The 13,193-nt window shown below is 40.4% G+C and overlaps 1 long non-coding RNA gene across 2 annotated transcripts; it reads left to right on the top strand.

The window, feature by feature from the left end:
- The first annotated feature begins 166 nt into the window (after nt 1-166).
- LOC145598277 (uncharacterized) lies at nt 167-11,660 on the top strand. 2 transcript variants are annotated; one of them, XR_014103529.1, is made up of 6 exons: nt 167-510; nt 1,131-1,189; nt 1,879-1,925; nt 2,928-3,085; nt 9,759-9,996; nt 11,039-11,660. It is a non-coding gene; the product is annotated as an uncharacterized LOC145598277 (long non-coding RNA). The 2 variants fall into 2 exon arrangements; XR_014103528.1 differs by having other exon boundaries at nt 9,759-11,660.
- The last annotated feature ends 1,533 nt before the right edge of the window (nt 11,661-13,193 follow it).

Genomic DNA, 13,193 nt, shown 5'->3' on the forward strand with positions numbered 1-13,193 from the left:
AGCCAAATTGGGTTGAGGAATTTTTAGTTTTAGCAATTTTCTTATGAACAGTGCTCGGACGGTTATGCCCCTGGCATATTGTTTTTGGTTCTTGCTGAATGCTTCCCTTCCCTTTTTGCCCTCTTAATCTTTTTTTCACTTTTTCTGATTGCTCAGAACTCTTTAATCTCTCTCCTCTTTCATTTTACGCTTTTTAAGTTTTTATTTCATAAACTTGATTCTCTCTTATCTTCTCCTCATTATTTAAGGTTTACTCAAAGTAGATGATCGCCCATTCACGGCCAGTGGAGATGAATTACTATGCAATCAGAGGCAGATTGTTCATCACTTTCAAATCTAAGCTGTTAAATTCAATCATCAATTATAAATCACAATCTAGGGTTCACTATTAATTTATTTGTCATTTTAGGGTTGATTCAACTGTCATTGTTCTGGCGGCGGCTGTTATCGAAAGCTTCGTTTTTGGTGTTAAGCTTGTGCTCGATGTCGGCGCTTTCTATCTCCTCTTAGGTATTTTTTTTAAAAAAATTTCGGAGGTTGATTAATGAAAAAATGTCAAACAATTTGTTCAAATGAAGTTGTCTCTTTGTGGATTAGGGCTTTTAAACAATTTATGTGTCGTTGAAATTGAAATTGTATTTCTGATTAGGCCTTTCAAATAATTTTTGCTTTTAAATTTGTTGTTTCTCAGTCTTTATTTTTCTTCATTTTTTTTTGCATTTTCGACTTCAAATTAAGGGTCTTATTTAGTTTGATCCTGTGAAATTAAATTATGATTTAATTGGTGGAAAATACAAGTACTTTTGTTTAGAGATTGCGGCATGGGTCGATGTTTGGTAGATCAGCCTACCAATGACCTGAAGATAAAGACATTGTATTTAATTGGTTGTTAGGTTTAGTTGTCAATTTTGCAAATTTAGGGATATTATTTTGCTGCTACTGCTGTTTTTGTTATAATTTAAGCTTGTAAAAGGTATACGAACGCAGTAGGGATTGTTTTAACTGATTGGTAATCTGAAGGTGAGTTTAATGTTATTTTAAAAATTTGTTTCAGTTGTATAGTTTCTCATTATCTCAAATTGTCAGAAGTATGAGTCTAATTCAACCTTTTCTCACAATGGTGATTTCAGGGCAAGCAATAGTAAGGTGTTTGGAAGGGTGCTATAATGGAATTTCAAGAAGGTTACAGGTATAACCCTTGATCTCTATTCTCTTTCAGGAAGATGGCTGTAAACTTATAATTTTAAGTGGAGGTTGAAAGTAAGGTGTTGTTATACATAATTTTCTTTATGTAGATCTTGATTATTTGTTTGTTGATTATTTCTATGTTGTATTTTGATTAGTATAATAATATATAAATTTTATATTGAAATTTGTAATAATGTGGTTTATATTGAAATTTCTATGTGTTTTATATTAAAAATGTGGAAGATTGGTTTACTGTTTTCCTGTTTTGGGTGGTCTTGCAGCTTTGGTGAAATGTCTTTGTAAGTGGTGCTCTTTCTCTTTGACTTTAAAGATTTCATTTGCTTGGATTGTTGGATGTTTAGTTTTCATAGGGTTATTATGGTGTTTAGTTAGTATAAAGTCTGCCAGTGTCTAAAATTTGATTGTATGGTAATAGATTGAATTACTGTCACTTATGCAGTATTGGTGTTCTATTTCTTCGTCTTTAGAGATTTCATTCTCATTATGCTTGAATTGCTAGATGTATAGTTTTCATTAGGGTGTAATTGTATAGTAATGGGCCTGTGATGTAATTATCAGGAAAAGAGTGTTTCTAAGGTTAGTGTTAGTTTCAGTTTAGCGGTAGTCATAAAAACTTCCTTTCGATTCAAAAACTATGTTTAGCTCATAATGGTTGTTGTATATGTGTAGGCTGTCAAAATGTGAATGAGATTATTGGCCCTGCTTTGTTTGGCAAGGTATGCATAGTGACGAGAATCTATTGGTGTTTGGTCTTCACATTTTTCTATTGAACTCAGGAAAAAAGTTTTCGGATGAAATTTTGGATTGATTGTCTTGCAAAACATGATTATATATTCTACTGCATTTCGTTTGAGATTCTTTTATGTTGATATTAAGTTCAATCAATTAGTCCTTTGTTCATAATGGGGATTGGGATTAATTTTTGTGGTGTAAGCATGTTAATTGTGATGGGTTTAGCTAATAAAGTTGGGATATTTGTTATATATATGATTTTCTTTGTGTATGATGTTCGGTAGTTGCGGTTCAACTCAATATTGGGAGTAAAATTATAATATTTGGGATTTGCTAATTGAAGTAGGTGAAATTAGATGTGCTATACTATTCTATTGGTTTATACTTATGTTTCATGCATGAAGCTTATAAAGAAATTTTCCCCGAGGTTGTATGTGGGAATTAGAGTTGGATAGGGTTTTGAATTTCTGGATTTTTTGTTTATCAAATTTTAGTTCAGAAGATATGAACTTCAGATTTGCCAAGAACAATAATTCATGGTTTTACTCATGAGGCTTTGATGCTACAGGTTGTAAAGTTTGGTTCTTTATGAATTTTGTGAATCGTGAATTAGTTTAGAACTATTTTCTAACCATGTAGATGATTGGGATGTTGTAGGTTAGTAATTTTTATGGATTGTGTTCTTTATGAATTAAAAATTAATTTTTATTGTTCTTGATGTTGGATGAAAATAGTGAATTGAATTATATTATAATGAACACATAGAGGGGCTGGGAGCTCACGCAGTTTTTTTTTTTTTTTTTTTTTACTTTGTTAAATATGATGGTTTGAAAGTGAGAATACGAGGAGCAAATCGTTCATGGGATTATATTTGAGTAATATTATTTTTTTTTTTGGTCAAATTATGTCTTGTAGTAGCTTGTAAAATTAATGGCATTTATTTCCTTTAGTTAAGGTGTTGACTTCGTTGTTCTTTAATTTTGCAGAAAAACAGCTGTTGGTGAATCTCAGCCATTTCCCGTTTGTTTCCCGCTAATTTTTCTTCTCACTTTGGCTTCCATTTTCTGTTGCCATTGTTGCCAACACCTCTATCGTCTGCTGCCACAACCTCTCAGGTTTCATTTTCCCCTTACGGCTTGCTGAGGTAATTAATTTGGTTCATTTCTCATCCCCTTTTCTTTCCCAATTCTAGAATAATGATGCTGAATGAATAGTGGGTTCTATGAATTGGTTTTGGGGTGTCTTTATTGTGGGAGAGGGTCTGATCCTCAATGATGGGGTCTGATGCTCAATGATGAGAATCATTAGATAATAGTTGCCTAAGATACAATTGTTCTTGAGTGATTTTGATATTGTCTCTCAGGAATTTGTCTTGAATTGTTGTGCCTTGCTTCTTACTTGTGATGTAGTTTCCTGTGTTATGCTTTCCCAATCAAGGAATGGCAACTGCATGTGACATGCCTATTTATGTTTTGAAATTTGACACCTCTCTAGAATGATAAATAGAAGGGGAAAGGTACATGTAATTTTCAGGTTATTGCTATGGGGTCCAGCTGGGACAATATTGTCTCAGGATAGTGCTTGTTGGTCAAATAGATTTTGCAAACAGTTAGCTTGAGGAAGATACTGAGGAAAAGGTCAATGGTTTTTTCAGGAATTTTTTGATTTTGAGGACTGATTTCTATAATCTATACTTCTTTCTAAGTAGTGAGCAGCTTAGGTCTTGTTTTGATGTTTCTAGGGGCATTTAAATGTGCAGTTCTCTTTTTTTCATTACTCTGTACCATGATGATTGATGTATTGCCACAATGACACATTTTCCACATTGCTATTTTGGTGGGTTCTTTTTGGGATAGTATTTGTCTGAACTTTATTTTATATCATTAATAAAGAAATTAAAGTTTAAGACAATGTTATGCTATCACATTTTTCATGTTGTGACATGAGCGTGACGCCATTAGTTTCCATTGTGATTTTAAAAAAAAAAAACATGAAGATTCTAGGTGGCAGTACTTGATGGGTGGAATGGTTCATTTTGTGTAAATTTCTTGTTTGTTTCCTCTGTGATTTTTCCAGAGTTTCCTTTTTTTCCCTTAAAAAATTAGTGATTTATTAGAGGGTTTGATGCAACGCACCACCAAGCACCACCTGTGACCATGGTCTACAGCAGAAGACAGAGACAGCCACAACATCACACTACCAACACCAACATAACAGCAGCAAGGGCAAGGGATGTGACCATGGTCTACAGCAGAAGACCGAGACAGCCACAACATCACACTACCAACACCAACATAACAGCAGCAAGGGCAAGGGAGGCAGAAGGCCGTTAGAGAGAGCAGGGGACAAGCTACTTTTATCTTTTGTTTGTAATAGCTTAAAGTAGTAAAGTGCCAAATGTGGTACAATTAGTAATTAAGGCTTATTTTGCCAATTAGATGCATGTAGTAGTAGTATAAGTGGGAATAGACTAGCAAGGAGGGGGATATCCAGAAAATTGTAAGGAACATATGGAGAGTTATGGCCTAAAGCCATGTTTATCACTTTTGCAAGCTTGAGAGTTCAATCAAATATTCAACCTTTCAGCTCTATTGTTGTGTGTCACGCTAGTCCGTTGCAGTTGGTATCAGAGCCGACATGCCTCCGACGTCGCTGACAGTGACCCCGGAGAGGGTGGCTGCGTTGGAGGAACGAATGGAGGAGATTCTTGAGAAGGTTGGGAACGGTGAAAACTCGATACAGAACGTTCTCACCAGAAACCAGGACAAGTTTTTTGAAGAGATGAGGGCCATGATGGCGGCGCTGCAGAACAAGGGAAAGGGCGAGGAAGAAGAGGTGAACCAACCTTTCGGGGAAGACTTCGGTGAGACACCACCAGGTGGAGGAGGGATTAGGTTTGGCAATTGGGAAGCCGGAGTTGGTGGTGGAGTTCGCCACTTCAATCAAGATAACCGTGAAGGGAACGGGGGCTGGCGTTATCGGAAGTTGGAGATGCCAACCTTCAACGGCTCCGACCCGGACGGATGGATCCTCCGTGGGGAGCAATTTTTTCAATTCTACCGATTGACAGAAGCAGAGAAGTTGCAGGCGGCGGTCGTGGCGATGGACGGAGATGCCCTCCGGTGGTACCAGTGGGAAAGCCGCCGTCGCCCCTTGATTGGATGGGAGGACTTCAAGACTCGGATCTTGAATCAATTTAGGCCGATGAACGCTGGGAGCTTGCATGAGCAGTGGCTGGCGGTGGTACACACCACCACTGTCGTGGAGTATAGGAGGGTATTCATTGAGAAGGCCGCGCCGCTAACTGATATACCGGAGAGTATCATGAAAGGCCAATTTATCAATGGTTTGAAGGAGGAAATTCGATCGGAAATTCGCATGCTCAATCCGTTTACACTGGAAGAAGCCATGGATTTGGCGATTAGAGTAGAAGAGAGAAATCGGATCCACCACTTAAAAAGGTCGGGTGGGGCCTTCTCAAGACCCGGGCCCTATTGTTATTTCAACCGGAGCCCTGCTACAACTCTAGGGGTTGGGCCAGCCCAAACAACCATACACCCCCCGACCCATAACCCACCAAAACCCAACTACTCCTACAGCCCAACACACTCGAACCCACAGAATAACCCAACCCAGCAAACTTCGACATCCTCTGTTAATTTACCAACCACAAACCACCAGACTCGAACAAACCCAAGTTCAAGTCGGTTCAGCGGTGAAGTCAGGCGGTTGACTGACCGGGAAATTCAAGAGAAGAAGGCCAAAGGGCTGTGCTTCCGGTGTGACGGGCGTTGGACGGGGCCCACCCACGTTTGTGCGGCGAAGGGTCTTAGCGTTCTCCTTGTGGAAGAAGACGACGACGGAGAGACAGGGGAGCTAGCAGCCGTGGAGAATCCGGTGGAGGAGCAGGAGCCGATTCCGGCGAGCATCACTATGTGCTCGATTATGGGGCTGACTCACCCAAAAACGATGAAATTGACTGGGGAAATCAATGGGACGCCCGTCGTGGTAATGGTTGATCCCGGCGCCACGCATAATTTCATCTCCCTTAAGGCGGTGGAAGAGCTACAGATTCCGGTGGTCGGAGATGGTAATTTTGGTGTTTCCTTGGGGAATGGCGAAACCATTAAGGGGCAGGGGCATTGTGTGGGGGTGAGACTGAAGCTCAATGACGAATTGACGATCGAAGAAGAGTTTTTACCCCTTCACCTTGGGAATTCTGATGTAATCCTCGGAATACAGTGGCTAGAAAAACTCGGGCCGGTTGTGACTAATTGGAAATTGCAGGTGATGAGTTTCACGGAGGGAGGAAGGACGATTACGGTGAGGGGAGATCCTAGCCTAGCTCGTACCGGTATTACCTTAAAGGCTATGCTAAGGACATTGCTGAAAGAGAAGGAAGGGTTGTTGATTGAAATGCGACAGACCGAGAAGGAAGAGGAGAGTGTGAGTGGTGAGGTTCCTGATTTTCTACAGGAAGTCTTAAGTGAGTTCAAGGTGGTTTTTGAGGACCCCAAAGGGTTGCCTCCGGTGAGGGGGCACGAGCATGCTATCGTGCTCAAGGATGGTTGTGACCCGGTGAGTGTTCGCCCGTATCGCTATCCACAGTTTCAGAAGGACGAGATTGAGAAGATGATTGGGGACATGCTAGGGGCCGGAATTATTAGGCCATCTATAAGCCCATTTTCTAGCCCGGTTCTTTTGGTTAAAAAGAAGGACGGATCGTGGCGTTTTTGTGTGGATTACCGGGCTTTAAACAAAGAGACGGTTCCGGACAAATACCCCATACCGGTGATTGATGAGTTGTTGGATGAGTTGCACGGGTCTCGGGTTTTCTCCAAACTCGATCTCAAGGCCGGTTATCATCAAATCCTAGTCAAGCCGGAAGATACCCACAAGACCGCGTTTCGAACACACGAGGGTCATTACGAATTCCTAGTGATGCCTTTCGGGTTAACGAACGCACCGGCTACTTTTCAATCGTTAATGAACGATATTTTTCGACCCTACTTACGCAAGTTTGTACTCGTATTTTTCGACGACATCCTTGTATACTCCCCTAGCAAGGAAGATCATGCACGACACTTGAAGCTAGTGTTAGCCAAATTACAAGAGCACCAATTATTTGCCAATATGAAAAAGTGTGAGTTTGGTAGAGAGGTCATAGCATATTTGGGCCACATTATCTCAAGTGTAGGAGTTTCTGTTGATCAAGAGAAGATCAAGTCCATGACCCATTGGCCCACTCCAAAATCTCTAAGGGATTTAAGAGGCTTCTTGGGCCTCACAGGTTACTACCGCAAGTTTATAAAGAATTATGCCAGCATTGCTCAGCCACTAACTGACCAACTCCGAAAGGATAATTTCGGATGGTCCATGGAAGCCGACACTGCCTTCGAGAAATTGAAGATGGCCATGTCCTCGGCTCCAGTATTGGTGATGCCGGATTTCAAGAAATCCTTCGTGGTGGAATCCGACGCTTCGGGGTACGGTCTTGGAGCCGTGCTGCTACAAGAGGGACGACCCGTAGCTTATTTCAGCAAGGTTCTTGGGCCCGGAGGCCGAAGCAAATCCATCTACGAGAAAGAGTTGATGGCAGTTTGTTTGGCCGTGCAAAAGTGGAAGCACTACCTGTTGGGGCGACGGTTCATAGTGAGGAGCGACCAACAGAGCTTGAAATACATTACTCAACAAAGAGAGGTGGGTCCGGAATATTAAAAGTGGGTTCGGAAATTGATCGGCTTCGATTTCGATTTGCAATACAAACCGGGTGTAGCGAATAGGGTGGCAGACGCTTTATCCCGAAGGGGGGAAGATGGTGGGGAGTTGGAATTGAGGGCGATAGTGACGGTTCAGGGAGTGAATTGGGATGAATTGGAGCAAGAAATTGGTGGGGATGGGGAATTGAAGAAAATCACAGAGGAAGTGGAACGAGGGGAAGGAATAGCCGGATATTCGGTGGAAAGGGGTCAGCTACTCTACAAGGGTAGGCGCGTGATTCCGCGAAACTCGAGGTGGAAGAGCATCTTACTTAAGGCATATCACGATTCTCCCGAGGGAGGCCACACCGGAGATACTAAGACTTATTTGAGGTTGGCCGGAGAGTGGTTTTGGGCAGGAATGCGCAGGGACGTGGCTGAACACGTTCGAAATTGTGGGGTGTGTCAAAGGAATAAACATTCCCAACAGTCGCCGGCGGGACTCCTACAACCACTCCCAATTCCCGACAAAATTTGGGAGGACATATCAATGGACTTCATAGAGGGATTGCCGAAGTCAAAGGGGGTGGACACCATATTGGTGGTGGTCGATCGACTGTCGAAATATGCACATTTCATAGGGTTAAAGCATCCATTTACAGCATATGGGGTTGCGGAGGTGTTCGTAAAAGAGGTGGTGAGGTTGCATGGTATTCCCAGCAGTATAGTCACGGATAGGGATCGAATTTTTGTGAGCAAATTTTGGAGTGAGCTATTCCGATTGCAAGGGACTGATTTGAAGAAAAGCACCTCCTACCACCCACAAACCGACGGCCAAACGGAGGTAGTCAACAAGCGTTTGGAGACCTATTTGCGGTGTTTTGCGGGGGAAAAACCCAGAACATGGGCTGTGTGGCTACCCTGGGCAGAATTTTCGTACAACACAACCGTTCATTCATCTACCCAGATTTCTCCGTTCAAAATTGTGTATGGGCGTGACCCGCCTAAGCTGATTAGGGTGGGGTTGGGACAGACATCAGTGGACACCGTGGAGGAACTCTTACAAGAGAGGGATGTGATGTTAGATGAGCTTAAGCTCAACTTAATTCGAGCACAGCAGGTCATGAAGGCAAATTCAGATTCGAGAAGAAGAGAGATAGAGTTTCAAGTGGGGGACATGGTACTTCTGAAATTGCAGCCCTATAGGCAACGCTCTCTTGCACGAAGGCCCTTTGAGAAATTAGCCGCGCGTTTCTATGGGCCGTTCGAAGTAATTCAACGCGTGGGAAAGGTGGCCTACAAGCTAGCTTTACCTGAGGAATGCAAATTGCACCCCGTGTTTCATGTGTCACAACTCAAAGCAGCTGTGGGAAATACTCATTGTGCTCCAAGTATTCCAGCCCAAATCACACCCGAGTTGGAGCTTGTGGTAGAACCCGGAGAGGTGCTGGATAGCAGACCCAAATTAGGGGGACAGGAAGGACTTGAGGTTCTTATTCAATGGCAAGGTCTGCCAATGTTTGAAGCCACCTGGGAGGACGCTACAGCAATCCGAGAGCAATTTCCCGCTTTCCACCTTGAGGACAAGGTGGCGCTTTTAGGGGGGGGAATTGCAACGCACCACCAAGCACCACCTGTGACCATGGTCTACAGCAGAAGACAGAGACAGCCACAACATCACACTACCAACACCAACATAACAGCAGCAAGGGCAAGGGATGTGACCATGGTCTACAGCAGAAGACAGAGACAGCCACAACATCACACTACCAACACCAACATAACAGCAGCAAGGGCAAGGGAGGCAGAAGGCCGTTAGAGAGAGCAGGGGACAAGCTACTTTTATCTTTTGTTTGTAATAGCTTAAAGTAGTAAAGTGCCAAATGTGGTACAATTAGTAATTAAGGCTTATTTTGCCAATTAGATGCATGTAGTAGTAGTATAAGTGGGAATAGACTAGCAAGGAGGGGGATATCCAGAAAATTGTAAGGAACATATGGAGAGTTATGGCCTAAAGCCATGTTTATCACTTTTGCAAGCTTGAGAGTTCAATCAAATATTCAACCTTTCAGCTCTATTGTTGTGTGTCACGCTAGTCCGTTGCATTTGATGTCTCAGGTCATCTGCCGCTCAGGTTGACGTTCCAACTTTGGTTCCAATGGAAGGAATTGATTCTCTTGGAATTGGTTCCAAGTCATCTGCTACCCTTGAAGTTTTCATTACAGTGCAATGGCAAGAATTACCCTGTCAAGTTGCGGCCTGATATTGTATACTTTATAAAGCCCTTAAAAATGGATGTTCCAGAATTTAGAAATAAGGAATCACAGTTGCCTGGCATATTTGAATATGTGAGAAGGTATGCCCCTTGATTATTTTTGTTCTTACTCCTGTTTTGTTCTTGATTATGTGAGCTACCTGATTATCTAACTACATAATTTTGCTGAATTGCATGCGCGGATGATCAACTTAGCTGATTAAAATCTTGAGGGGTGGTTTCAACATAGACATGCATGCTATCAATAAACTCTTTTTTTAATAACACTTTAGCTTGTCCTAAAACATGAATTGTGATAAAAGGTTGTTAAATAGAAGCTAGAGTAAATATGGAAGAATAGTCACATTGATGATTGTAATCTGATCCAATGCTGTCTCCTCTTTCACTTTATATTAAGGCTAATTGAAAATCAATTTGCATGTTGGCACTATTAGAACCATGATCATGTTGTATTTTCAAGTTTGAAATAGTTCATCTTGCCATCATGGTGCCTACATATAGAAAAGATGAAATCTCTCTCAGGTGGCGTTTGGTTAACGAAATATAGGTATGAGGTATGGGTTTAGAATGACTAAAACCCATACCATATGTTTGGTTGTCAAAAATATGAATTTCAAACCCATACCTCAAACCCATGAGGTATGGGGTTTAGAAACCTTGGAGGGGAGGTGGGTTTGGCTCATTCCATTCTCTTAGGTATCAAATAAAAGGAGAGAATAGTGAGATATTCCATTCCAGAATTAAACCAAACACATGGTATTAAGTATCAAGTTCCAACCCGATACCACCTTAACCCCATTCCTGATTCCAACCCCATACCACTCTGTGAACCAAACGCCCCCTCAATAATTCATTCATTATTATTCAATAAAAATATAGAAGTCTGATATGTATAATGTATTTTTTTGTATGTTAATGTAAGGGCAGTCATCTTCTCAAAATATACACATTGGCAATGAAACACTGTAATATTATTGCTTGGGTGGGTCACTCACCAGTTAGTGTGATGCAAGTGTGTATCTATCTTATTTTGCTAGGATTCGGTGCTATTTGTTCATGATTTGTTGTCTTAATGTTTACCTTTTTTTTTTGGGTGTTTAATGTTTATCACTTATATCTCAAGTGCACCTTTGCTGATCATATTGTGGAGCTGAGCAAGGACAAAAGTGACACTAATTTGACAAAGGATGTGTATCTTATATCTGTGAGAGCATAGCACTTAAGATGCTAAGTAATGCAAACCTTTTTTCGTATCTGTGGATTTTCCACTGGCCTCTAATCTTGATGATACATCAGGTTTGTGCTTACGATTCAGTGCTAAGATATTAAGCAGTTGTGTTCCTTGCTTGATTACCATTACAGTTGAAGGTTCTTGCTCGGAACCATGAACCATTGAATTTATCTGCTAAGGTGGACTGTGAATAAACTTTTTTGGCTTGAATCTATTGAATAGGGTTGTAAATTTCGTAAGTGAATCCTTGCCTAGCAGCTCATAACAAAATGGATGAGCTATTTTCTTGTGGTGCTTTGTTTTCTTTTATATCTTTATCCTTCATACAACATTTTCTGCATACTCCTTTTCTCACCTTTCATCTAATTCTATTTTTGTATGTTATTTATCATCAAGAGTGCTGGACGCCAAGACATGCCTGTAGGCTGTAATTGTATATGAGTTGTGGTATCTGTAAAACTTCTTGAGAAGCAAAATTTTATCAATGAAATCAATGTGTGAATTATTCTTTCTATATATTGCAATGCTTTAATCAGTTATCATGGTGAAGTTATGTACATGCTGACCACCCTTGAGAATTAATCTAAGCTTGCTTTTGCTTGCCGTGTGAAATTTTTTTTTTTTTTTTTAAAAAAACTTTTAGTTGAAATACCTACAAGATTTCTGATTGGTAAAAGAAAATTTAAATTATCAAATTATTTTATGCATAAAAAAAAACATATTGTACAACTTAAAATAACTTCTTAGCCTAATTTTTTATCTTATCAAAGATCAATAGTTTTCTATTGAATAAACACTGTCATAATGCAAAATGATGAGTGTGAATTTTATCAAGTATATCTTACACCTTACATCAATAACACTCTTATAAATAAATTCACCTTTTAATAAATAAATTAACAATTAGATTCACTCGATGATTTCTCGACAATCGAAACACAAAATGATGTGCGCTTTTAACTAATCCCAACAGGCTGTACACAAAAATTTGTGATTTTATAATATAAAGTATAGTTAGTGAGATATATATATATTTATTTATTTGTAGGAGAGAGAAATAATAATAATAAAAAAGTGTAAATGGGGTAGGTTAGAGAGATAATAAAATAGTTGTAGACTCTTACCAAAGAAAGTAGTTTTGCAATTATTATGAGATTGACTATAACATGGGTTATTTGAGTTATTTTGTTAGGAATTACCTGAGTTATTCAGTTAGGGTTGCTCAAGTTACTCGGTCAAGGGTTACTTAAGGGGTTGAGACAAGGGTTACTTGAAGGGTTCACACGGTCAAGGGTTACTTGAGGGGTTACTCAATCAGGGATTACTTCAGGGGTTCAGTCTTTACTTGGTCAAGTGTTACTTGAGGGGTTATTCGATCAGGGGTCAATCGGTCATGGGATAATTGAGCTACTCGGTCAGTGGTGAGTTACACGGTTAGGGATGATTTAAGGAGTTCGGTCAGGGGTTACTTGAGGGTTCAGTCAGGGGTTACTTAATGGGTTACTCAATCAGGGGATACTTGAGGATGAGGGGTTACTCGGTTAAGGGTAACTCGAGGGGTTTAGTCATGGATTACTCAAGGGGTTACTCGGCCAGGGGTTACTTGAGGGGTTACTCGATAAGGAGTAATGCAAGTCGTAACCCCTGGCCTGGCCAAGTAACTTGAGTAACCCTAGAAACTCGAGTAACCCCTGATCGAGAAACTCGAGTAATCCCATATTGAGAAACTCGAGTAACCTTTGGTGCACGGTACAACAGGCTGCATACAAAAATTTGTGATTTTATAATATAAAGTATAGTTATTGGGATATTTTTATTTGTTCGTGTGAGAGAGAAATAATAATAATAAAAAAAAAATTGTAAATGAGGTTGCTGGTTAGAGAGAAATAATAAAATAGTTGTGGACTCTTACCTAAGAAAGTAGTGTTACAATTATTAAAAAACAGACTATGGTAGGGGTTTCCTGAGTTATTTTGTTAGGGATTACCCAAGTTATTCAGTCAGGGGTTACTTGTGTTAGTCGATCAGGGATTACTTGAGGGATTGA

Source organism: Chenopodium album, chromosome 20 (genome assembly GCF_948465745.1).
Source record: "Chenopodium album chromosome 20, dcCheAlbu1.1, whole genome shotgun sequence".
NCBI lineage: Eukaryota > Viridiplantae > Streptophyta > Magnoliopsida > Caryophyllales > Amaranthaceae > Chenopodium > Chenopodium album.